At 37.1% G+C, this 12,217-nt stretch overlaps 1 protein-coding gene and 1 non-coding gene across 5 annotated transcripts in view; both read left to right on the forward strand.

The window, feature by feature from the left end:
• Rbpj (recombination signal binding protein for immunoglobulin kappa J region) overlaps positions 1–12,217 on the forward strand; it is a 196,263-nt gene that overhangs the window by 129,459 nt on the left and 54,587 nt on the right. The gene's annotated exons all lie outside the window — the stretch shown is intronic.
• On the forward strand, positions 7,208–7,337 carry LOC143406595 (small nucleolar RNA SNORA51). The gene has a single exon (XR_013092238.1). It is a non-coding gene; the product is annotated as a small nucleolar RNA SNORA51 (small nucleolar RNA).

Here is a 12,217-nt window from a genome sequence, read left to right on the forward strand (position 1 = left end):
GCTGAATTTATTAATATTATATGAGAATCACCATTCTTAACCTATTAGATAATAAAAGAACTATGTTTGGAAGAGAGATATAAGTCATAGATAGAAAATATGAACAGAAATACATTGGTAGAGTCCACGACTTTTGCCAGGTTACCTTTTTCTATGAGATCCTTTTGGTATGTCACCAGTTAAATTCTTTTTTTTTTTTTTTTTTGTACTTGGGATTGAACCTTGGGGCACTTAACCACCGAACCACATCCCCAGCCCTTTTTTACGTTTTATTTAGAAACAGAGTCTTGCTGAGTTGCTTAGGGCCTACCTGAGTTGCTGAGGGTGGCTTTGAACTTGGGATTCTTCTGCCTCAGCTTCCTGAGCCACTGGATTATAAGCGTGCACCACCATGCCTGGCCAAAAGTTAAATTCCTAGTGGAATTTAATTATTAAAACTACACAAAACTTTTATAATAAAATATCCCTAGTGATAGTGATCTAATCATATTCCAAGGTAGTCATGTGCTTAATTAGCCAAAGTAGTCATTCATTTCAACTTGGCATTTTATGTGTAATGGCATACAATAGTGTCTATCCTCCAGAAAGATATTTTGGAACATAATGGTTTTTAATGTATTGTTAACAAAATATATCTCTCTATAATACTTGCTACTTAAAGTGTAAAATTTCTTCTGGGTTAGCACATGGTCCTCCATTTGTTTCTTTTGAACTTCAGAGGGATTTTGATGCATAGCCAGAGTTGGCAACTTCTCTTCTTACCCTAAAAGTTTATAGGTTTTTAAGAGCTTAGGGATCAACTGACCTGTGCTTCACATCTAATGCATACTTTGTTATCTTGATAGGGTGTGAGAATGATCTGGAAAAAATATGAATTTATGTATAAAAATATAGACATATGCATATTATTATATAAATCTGCAATATCATTTTATGTATTTGCTATACATAGATAATTGTTCACATATGCTTATGCAGGGTTGGGTATATGGGACAAAATGGCAGATCAGCTGTGATAGTGATGATTTTTAAATGCCAAATCAGGATTTATGTGTGTGTGCATGCACATTATTTTCTTTTTTTTTTCTGCCCTGACTCTTTTTTACTTTGTCCTCTACTCTTTCTAGAGTAAATCAATCATCATTATTTGTTTTTTTTTTTTTTTTTTTTTGGTACCAGGGATTGAAACCAGGGGCACTTAACTACTAAGCTACATCTCCACCCCTTTTTTATATTTTATTTAGAGACAGGGTCTTACCGAGTTGCTTAGGGCTTTGCTAAGTTTCTAAGGCTGGGTTCGAACTCCTGAGCCGCTAGGATTACAGGTACAGGTGTGTGCCACTGCACCCAGCGGTTGGGTTTTTTTTTTGTTTGTTTTATCAGTGAAAGAAGGTAGCCACTAGAGACTGGTAATTTATTTATGGTTCTATTACTCTGCTAGGATGATTTTTGTGTTCTCTGAAGCTTTGTTTTTCAAATTGTTGGTTTCAACCCATTTATTAGTGGATCAAGAAAACATTTTAGTGATTTGTGACCAGCATCAAAGCATATTTCAGAATAGGAATGTGTCATTGCACTGGATGTAGAAAAGAATGCATTGCTTTTTTTTTTTTTTTTTAAAAAGCTTATTCTTCAATTTTTAAAGCAGTTGAAATTAACAAAATCTATGCATATTTATGTGTACATTGATTAGTTACGCTTTTGTTCTATAAGTAAGTGTATGCCTCCTATAGGCACAGAGTTCCTCAGAAATACTATTAGCTTTATATTGTTTTGCTTTGTTGAAAAGAAATGACCAGGATACATTTTAGTCTGTGGTGAAAGAGAATATGGTGTGCATATTCTTCCTGTACATCATCTTCAAAGGTCACTCTTTTATCTTTTTTGTTTGAAGTAAAGGTTATAACAGGAGAATAGGGAGTAGAAGAGAAAATGAGAATAAAACAATAGTAGCTTTAGAGTGGTATTAACCAAGGCTATTTTATCAAGTAGAGTGATATTATATTCTGCCTCTTGGCATACATTTTGGTGTTTATCAATTCATAGACCAGTGTTTTTCATACACGTTCTGAAATTAATTCGTTAAGTTTCTGCCCCCTACCCCTTATAGAAACAGAATAGAACAGAAAGTTTCATGAATGTATCACCTGATATAGTTTTTTAAAACTTCTGTTTCAAGGGTAGGCATTGGTACTGGATTGGACAGATGTTCTTGTAATGAGTAACTGGAAAGCTGTGTGGAACTCAGGTCTTATAAATCCATGTTGCCAAACTGATGTCAGCTACAAAAGCCTGTAGATAGCCATCACAAGTATTATCAAATCAGTGGTCTTATTTCTGATGGTAGGGAATAGTTAATTAGCTATGAAACCTATGTTTTTGTTGTTTTATTATTTTGTGAGTATGTGTGTATTGTTTGTTTGCCCTGGTAAACATGTAAAGGTTTATAATTAAGAATTTACAATAATCCAGCCAGGCACATGCCATAATCTCAGCAATTTGGAGGCTGAGGCAGAAGAATCACAAATTCAAGCCCAGCCTTAGCAATTTAGCAATGTCCTAAGCAGCTTAGACCTTGTCTCAAAATAAAAAAAGATCTGGGGATGTGGCTCAGTTGTAATGTGCCTCTGGGTTCAATACCAAAGGGAAAAAAAATGAAAAAGAAAGAATTTATAGTATTTCCTAGTTGTGATTTACTCTTACTTTGTATTGAAGTAAATGATTGCTGTAGTTAGAAAAGAAACCTGATGATACATCTTAAAATTCACTAAATTTATTTTATGTGTTAGGATTTGTTCCTTTAACAGGTGACTCTTTAATTCAGAAGATAAATATAAAGCTATAGAAATTCAGCATAAATCAGATATATATTACAAATATTTAAGGTGGTCAGATGTTTAAATGTAGAATTTCTGTGTGTGAGGATTTTGATAATTAAACTTTTATTTTTCTTGAATTAGTGCATTTGCTTATACAGTGGCCTTGTAACAGCAGTTATTTATATATCTGTTGAGGATAATCACAGTATCTGGTGAATATTTTTTAATAAATAAGGTAGGGCAGTATCATCATATGCACGTGTTTTAAGATTATGTCAAAAATACAATTTTTTTTGTCTTCAGAAAACAGAAGATGAAGACTTCTGGTAAATTGTTTCATTACAATGGAATTTGTACATTAGTTTTCTACACTTGGGAGTTGAAAAAACGGAATAATTCTTGCCAGAAGAGGAGGGCGAAAAATAAAAGCCTGTTTTATCTTTCTCTTCAAGTTCTTGGAAATCTTGTTAAAGTACATAGTTTCTTTTCCAAACTGGGTCTGACATACTCCTTAGAAATTGTGTTTTGAAATTATAGGAAGTAAAGCCTCCTAGTCGTGGGTTAACTGCCTGATGGTAGTTGCTAGTCTTTGTACAGATGTGTGCAGGCATACACTGTTAGTGGCAGAGCCCTTGGATGAAGCTTCAGCTCTGTTGGTCCAAACAGACCAGGCTATGTCACCTGTCCCAGTATGCCAATTAAAGAGACAGCAGTGATGAAGGGCAGGAAAGGAGCTTTTCACATGCCATGATCAACTATGTCTCAAGGAACTGACAGAAACTTTGAGGTTTTATAGAAAAGGGCACAAAGGCGGGTTATATGGCTGAGAAGCTTGTATAGCTCCTGAGAGTAAATCATTTTGGTCAGACTATGATGGGGATGGGTTCTGTGAAGCTTTGGGACATCCTCATCACCTGAGGGCATGATTTGGTTCCTTACCTGAGATATTGCCCCAGGTTTTGTTTTGGGCGATTGTTCTTGCTTGGGGGGCGGGGTATCTCACGTTGGGTTATCTGTTCTGCTTGCAATTGCTTGGGGGTAGTTTTAGTCCCTTGTTATAAAGATGCTTATCAATCAAGATTGTAGTTCCTGGAATCCAAGGTAGCTGCAGGAGAAAGTGACTCAGAATGAAGGGGGAAAAAGAAGGAGGGGAAGGATGGGGCAGGCAGGCAAATGGAGTCAGAAAGGGACAATTTGGAGTGTTAGGTCAGCGACTTAGTCCTCTTTCACTAAGAGATTCTGAATGTGAAGTATGGGAGAATTAAAATTCCTTTATTCTGTTGCTTTGCTTCCCAAAATTCTCTCCATCTCCCAACTGCTCCTGGTCTTACCCAGTTCTTCCTACTCTCTTTCGGTAGATAGCCCTGTTTGGCTTTTCATCATTAAGATCATTGATTCTTTTTCTCAGTCATGTTTCCCACTCACTTCCAGCTTCACCATATCTTACCTTATCTTGGTCATCTGTCAGGAGCTATGAGTTTTTATGTTGTCTCCTTGTGGCATTTGTTTCTTCAGATCTGTGTCCCTTTTCTTTGGTTATCATAAATGCATGATACCAGCTTATAGTCTTTTTCTTTGGTACTTTTTTGTTTGTTTCTAGGGAATAGTTGAGAAGGAAACTAAACTATATTCTAGTTTAGTTGTCTCCAACCTGATATGAGTAGCTAGAGATGCACCCCAACTCCATATCTAGATTTAGAAGAAAGAGCATATCATGAATTCTGTATTCATTATTAGATATTATTTCAGCTGATTTTTGGTTATAAAAAATAAGTTAGAATCACCTTTCAAAGATTAAGATGAGCTGCTGTGAGTCTATATTTAAAATGATGTTTTAGCTTCTGAAGATAACAAAACTTAAAAATGTCTTGAGTAAATGGGGTATTATTGTTAGCATTAAATATGTTCTCAAAACTAATTGATACCATCTTTCATTACTTTGAAAAACAGTACTATTTTGGATGTCTGTGGTATCTGGGGTATCTCTTGAAAGAGTACTTTATAATTCATTTCAAGTATGAACCTTATTGAAAAAGTGAAATATACTGTGTTAGTACATGTCAGAAAAACCAGGGAATCAGGAAAACATCTATTTGAAAAATACAATGAAGCTTCTTTTTCTCTCACTGTGGAACTGCTGGGCATTATAAGGAAAGTACGTAGATGAACAGGAAGATATGTGTGTGTGTGTTCTTTCTTCAAAATGCCAAACTTACTGTTTAGACATGGGACATAGTTTTCATTAGTGGTGTAGTTAGGCTCACATAGGTGAGAGTGAGTGAGCAAGTGAGCCCCTCCCTCCAGGGGGAACCCACAGTAAGATCAAGCTGACCTTCTCCACTGGTCTTTGGGCCTTGCTTTATCAACTGTATGTCAGCATATTATCTTTAGAAATAATGACTATAAATGTGCTACTTTGGAGGAAGGACAACTGCCTCCTTTTGTCCTCCTACCCTTAATTGTTATAAAGAATCCTGGAGTAGAACTGTTGATGCAGAGGTAAGATAGAACACTTCGGAAAAAGTACTTACTTTTAGGGCCTTTGTGTCTTGTTGATACCAGTACTGTGATAGTAGTGATGAGCGTGATTGAATATGTGTTTCTCTGTGTGTATGTGTATACACGCATATATAAGAGTTAGTGGTAGCAGCTAAGCAACTAGATTAATAAAATGTGCATTAAATTTAGCTTTATCAGGACCCTTTGTTGTTGAAATATCTGTGGAAAAACTAACCTGTCAGTGAAAATTCTAGCAGAGGCATGGAACATGGGTGCATATATAAAGCAAGGAGGGTTTGGAATAAGTAGGATCCACTGAGAGCATTCACCTTTGAAGTACACACTGACATTTCCTCTGCAGAGAAACAATTTTCAATCTTTGCTCTAGTTCCCAAACCTATTCTTTACCACCATTAACTGATTTTGTTTATTTTGTTGGTACTGTATCCCTGGCCCCTGGGACAGTGAATAGTCACAGCAGGTTCTCAGTAAATATTTGTCAAATGAATACAATTTGGATGACCCTAGGTTGGGGGGGGGGGTGCTTGTTGTTGGTTTGTTTTGGTGCTGGGAATTGAACTCATGGGTACTTGATCATTGAGTTATGTCCTATCCCTTTTTATTTTGAGACAGGGTTTTGCTAAGTTGCTGAGGGCTTCACTAAGTTGGTTTGGCTGGACTGGAACTTGTAATTTTCCTGCCTCAGTTTCCCAAGTTGCTGAAATTACAGATGTGTGCCCACTGTATCTGGCAACACTAAGTTTTTAGATTTACATCTATCCTGTTATGGCATAACAATCCTTTCTCTTATTAATCATCTCTTAATTTACAAGTGGAGAGAAGACCAGGTATCTTATTGATGAACCTCTGAATTTACAAATGGAGAGAATGACCAGATATTTAAAGAAGTAATTTTATTTTGAAATGATCTTAGTTTCAGTATATATGTTATCACTAAATTCTTGTGAGTTTGGTGGTGGGTCTGAAGACAGAAAAGTCTCAAGTGTGTTATTACACTGACATTTAATGAATATTGTGCTTGAGGTGTTCCATGCCAAGCATTTTGCATTTATTAGCTCATGCTTCACAACAGATCTCCAGTATTCCCATTTCACTGACATGGAGACTGAGGCTCTGCAATACCTATGAAAGCATTGAAGTGGGGGTTGTTTTGTTGTTGTTGTTATTTATTTTCATTTTTGTTTTTGGTCAAAAGGCAGGCTTTGGGGAAGCAAAACTTGGAAATAGTGTACATAATAATTGAACAGATCTTTCTTGCCATGGGTAGATGTGCAAGCGTGAGATTATTTATAGGGAAAGCCAGATTGTGATCTGTGCTTATGTTTCACAGAAGAAAGGCTCTGTATTCCAACTAAAACATTTCCATATTTGGGACTGACCAGATTTGGTCTGTTAGGAGGTGGACAATTGCCCTTTTATGGCCACCCAGATCCTCCATTGCTGTCTTGTTTCTCTTTGACTTGGTGGCTTTGACACTCCCTCAAGCAGTCTTGTTCTACTCTGTCTTTTGTTACTGCTCTCTTGGCTCCAGTGTTCTCTGTCTCCTTTGCTCTCTATCCGCTCTTTGTACTCCACAGCTCCCTTCTCTCTTCCTTTCCTCCCTCCCAACTCATTACTTGCAACTTGAGCAAACAAAAGAATTTCCTCTGCATTCTGACTATAAAAGAATAATAATGTGAACATTGAATAAAGTCAACTTTTGAGTCACAGAACCAGGCAGGCCAAGTGAGAAAGTGAGCTGGCCAACAAAGGTCAGTTAGGAGGATGCTATAAAAATAGCATAAATCTTAGATCCTAGGAGGCTGTCCAAAGTTAAAAGAACTGACCCAGGACAAGTAGTATTTTGTTTTCAGAATAAAGAGCTTGTTGACCTCCTGGTGCTTACCACAGGCTGTGTTTTTATGCTGAGTGTATACAAAAGGGAGGCAGAGTAAACCTATCCTATAGACACCCCAGCCCAGGCCTCCTGTCTGGACTGTATTTTAATGGGGGCTATGGAGTTGAGGGAAATGAGCTTCTTGAGTACAGTGACCAGACCAGTACACCCAGGGTTAGTTCTTGAGGACTACTAGAATCAAACCAAGATATTCGCAGCTGTCTTAATCCACTTTGTACTGCTGTAACAAAATACCACAGACTGGGTAATGAATGAAAATAGTATATGTCTTACAGTTCTGGAGGTTGAGAAGATTATCATTGAGGGGCCACATCTGGTGAGGTTCTTGCCTGCAACATTGTAACATGCCAGAAGGTGTAAGGTGGGCAAGAGGTTATGCACAGGAAAGGGAGGGCAAGAAGGGGCTAAACCTAACTTTATAACAAATCCTCTCCCACGATGACAATCCATTTATGAAGGCAGAACCCTTGGGATCAAAACAACTCCCATAAGGACCTGTCTCCGAACACTGATGCATTGGGGATTGAATTTCCAACATAAACTTTGGAGGACATATTTAGACTATAGCAGTAGATAAAAGGTGAACATTAAAAAGTAACTTCCTTTCAACTTTTTTTCCTCCCTTTCAATTTTGAGTTTCATCCCAAAGTTCTAATTTATACTTAGAATGAAGGATGTCTTTTCAATCTGATATTTCTCTTCATACCTAAAACTACTAACATTTTTAAATAACAGGAAGCTGATTAATCAACCAAATTATTATTGGCTTAAACATTGTGGCATATTAGATATTAGATTATTATTACAGTAAAGAATTACCTTTGGTGAAATTGCTGGAGACCTACACATTATATATGCAAGTTTTTCTATCAGTTGGTTTTAGGCAACAAAACTAAATGAAGGAACTAATAGGTGTATACTGAGAGCCCCAATTAGATCTGGATGGCACTTCATAGAATCTTTCAAAAGTTCGGTATTTTGAAGTGTCAACGTGCTTCATAAAGAATGGATTTGTTGAGCCAGGTGCCGTGACACACACCTATAATCCCAGCAGCTTGGGAGGCTGAGACAAGGGGATCCCAAATTTAAAGCCAGCCTTAGCAACAGCAAGGTACTAAGCAACCCAGTGAGACCCTATCTCTAAATAAAATAGGGCTGGGGATGTGGCTTAGTGGTTGAGTGCCCCTGAGTTCAATTCCTGGTACCAAAAAAAAAAAAAAAAAAAAGAATGACTTTCTTGAGCAAGTGACAGTAACCTATACATTGTATTTGGGGGGAATTCTCATAGGGAAAATAGTTTTATTAAGATGAGAAATTAATCATTATTTTTAGCTATTTGAACTTGGTGAAACATTCTCTTCTCATTGAAAGATTTGTAAAGTTAATATCAGCTCATTCATAATTTTTTTTCCCCATTATAGAAACAAACTTCAGAGGCATTACTTATCAGTTTGTTTATAATCCTTATTTAATTCAGAAATGGTTGGTCTAAATAATATCGTTTAAGAGCTACAGTTCCATAATAATTTTTTGTTGCTTTTTCTTTAACAGATGATTTGCTATTATTGTTCATTCACTTAGTAAGCACCACTGTGTACAGACTTGTATTTGAGAACTTGATGTTTACTATTGCATGCATTTGAGTCAACCTAAATGTGAATCATACGAATTTATTACTTTGACCATATGTCTCCAATGTGTGTGCCTGCAGTTAAACAAACAAAATTAGCTAGCATAAAATATACAGCTTAAAATAACCATGGTGTGTGTCCAGTTTATTGTGGAAAAAGCTTGGCATTTTTTAAAAAAAATTGCTAGGTTACTTTAATTCTTTAAAAAGCTTGGATTTGATTAATCCCTAGAGCTGGTAACACAATTAGATTTTTCTAGTTTATTTAACTTTACAGCATTCTTTATATTCTGGTTGGATTACTACAATGTATAATCCTCCGGATTTGGCAGTTTTAGTTTGCTGAAAAATAGTTTATAGGTAAATAAAATGATTTTGTGAAACATTAAATAAGTTTTTATATGACACTTTTTTAAAATATGAAAAACAAATGGTCATCATCAGTGAGTTTTAAGGGGAAAAGTCCTCTTGGGGGAAAGGCAAGAAAGATGAGTGGTTTGTGCACCAGAGTATAGCTTCCGTATGTATTTATCTGCGGGACTTGTTGTCCTCAACCATAATATGATCAATGTGTGGTCAGAAGTAGTGGGAAGCCCTACCTTGTAATTCTCTGAGCTTCAGTTTTCCCTTGTAAGTTAAAATGCTGACTCAGGATTGTTAGCAAGGCTTAAATGAGAAATTATACAAGGAGATCGTCTATTCTGTGTATTCTCTCTTCTTTGCTCTGCTGTATGAAGACTGAGGAAGGTGTGGGTGTAAGGGATAAAGAGAATTTCTTCTAACCTTACGGAGTGAGGGAATGGAGATAGAGAAGAAAATTTGGAGTATAGATAATGGCATTTGTTAGTGAAGTGCTTGTGGAAGGCAACAAGGAGGGAAGAGGTCCGGCTCGCTAGTAACAGACAAGAGAGACTCCACTGTCTTTAAGGAACATGCATGTGCAGAAGGCAGGGAGAGAAGGAGTATTCAGAATGAAGTAGCTACAGTGGAGCTAATCTCCAAAGAAAAACTACTCTATTTTTTAATTCAGTAATTTCATTTAAAGCAGTTGACTAAGACAGTAAAATAGTAAATTAATTCTGTAACATAACAGCTTTGCAGTTTACATAGTTTAAGTTTATAACACAACAAAGTAACAACTAAGTACATAACATGAATGAACCAAACTCTGAAAGTTAAATCTCTTCCTTCCTAGGAGTAGGCCTTATTCTTGTCTTCCTCAGTGCCACCTCCAGTTATGCTATTAAACCAGATTCATTTTGCCTGCTACACAGTATGCCAGTCACTGAAGCAAGCCTTGAGAAAGTTTATTTTCAAGGCAGCCTGGAGATAAGACAACAAGTCTCAAATCTCTCTCCCCTAGGATAAGGTTTGGGAATATTTATGGGATAAAGAAGCAGCGTGTACCGGATGCGTGACTCACACCTATAATCCAGTCACTTGGGAGGCTGAGACAGGAGAATTCTGAGTTCAGAGCCAGCCTCAGCAATGGCGAGGCCCTAAGCAACTCAGTGAAACCCAATCTCTAAATAAAGTACAAAATAGGGCTGAGGATGTGGCTCAGTGGTTGAGTGCCCCTGAGTTAATCCCTGGTACCAAAAAAAAAAAGCAGCAGCAACAGAGTATGAAACAGGGCTGGGGAAAGGTGATGGGAGATGAAGTAGTCAGTGACTCACCCACACATGATCCATCTTCATAGCTCTTCATAGGACACAAGTTGAGAAAACGGCCCCATTAGTGTGGTCTCAGAGTGGCGACTTTGGCATTCTGAGGTCAAATAGTTCACCCGTCAGACAGACACCTGTGTAGGCCCAGATGAAGAGTGAGCCAGATGTTATCTGGTAGAATGAGCTAGTGCTCAGCTGAGTGGTCTCTATAATTTTTAAAGTCAACTATAAGCAAGTAAGTAAAAGGAAGCAAATCTGGGGGCGTTTATTGAAGTGTCCTCTTGGTTTCACTTAGATCCTCAAAACCTTCACTCTTGCAATAGTGCAGTGCCACCATAAGTTACTGATGATCTGTGCTTTTATCACTACTTAATGATCTCACCACTCTCATTTTAAACCTTTCCTTTGCTCGTGCCAGGCAGAGACTCCTTTGATGGTTATAAAAGAATTAGACTGCATGCAGGACCACCCAAAGATAAAGCAGCGCACATATATCCATACATTTGTGTGTGTATGCATTAGTCAAGGTTTGGCTCTCACAGGAGATGTCTTTAGATTTCCTGAATTCTGTGTATTTAGGAAACATTTCTTCACTTTCCAGTAATCAAAGAAAGATTTGTTCTTTACTCATATAACTTTAATCAATAGGTGAAAATTGGGAAGGTAATGAAAGTTTTCTTTAAAATTTTTTTTGGTTGACCTCCCTCCATTCCTCCTCATTTCAAGCAAACCAATTTAAGCTATATCATAGAAAGTTTTAGTATACTTTGTAATCCTAGCATTAACATTAATGTCCTAGCTGAGCACAGTTACACACACCTGTAATTCCAGCAACTTTGGAGCCCAAGACAGGAGGATCGCAAATTCAAGGCCAACCCAGCGTCAACAACTTAAGGAGACCCTCAGCAATTTAGCAAGACCCTGTCTCAAATAAAAATAATAGTAAGAAGAAAAGGACTGGGGATGTATGTATCTCAGGGGTAAAGTGCCCCTGAGATCAGTGCCCAATACCCCTCTCAAAAAAACAAAAAACAACAACAACAACAACAAAAAACACACAACTTGTCACCCCTTTCACATTTTCATATCCAGAACTGAACTACAGTTAAAATTCTATCTTAATGCAGATTATGTGGAAAATCATGAATATTAAACTATTTACATTTTGAACAAAATTTGCCAGTATGTGAATTTGGGTAAGGCAGGTGCTAAGCCAAGTTTCTTCTATGTCTAATGAGGGATAATCACACCTGCCTTATAAGATGCATGTGAGTAGAAAGTATGATGTTCATATAAAGTATGTACCTTAATGCCTGTTTTCCTTAGCTGCTGTTGTGTTGTACCTCCACTTGGAGAGGGACCATTTTCCTTCTTAATTGCTGTGTGCTCCAAGTATATAGTATAGTAATTACTACATAATAGCCATGACATAAGGAAGGAGTATTGCTGGCTAGCTCCCCAGAGGCCCTTCTCATAGCCCCTCTGGTGTCTGTATCCCTTATTCTCCATGGTAACTGAATCTGATGGACACTGGAGACTATTTTTGCCTGCTTTTGATTTTCATATAAATAGAATTTTGCAATATTATACCTTTTAAGTCTGCATTCTTTTGGTACTACAACATTGCAAATGGAGTAATAAGTTGTTTGATTTTGTTACATTAATAGTACTGTGTTGTGCGATT

This window comes from Callospermophilus lateralis, chromosome 8, assembly GCF_048772815.1.
Source record: "Callospermophilus lateralis isolate mCalLat2 chromosome 8, mCalLat2.hap1, whole genome shotgun sequence".
Taxonomy (NCBI): Eukaryota; Metazoa; Chordata; class Mammalia; order Rodentia; family Sciuridae; genus Callospermophilus; species Callospermophilus lateralis.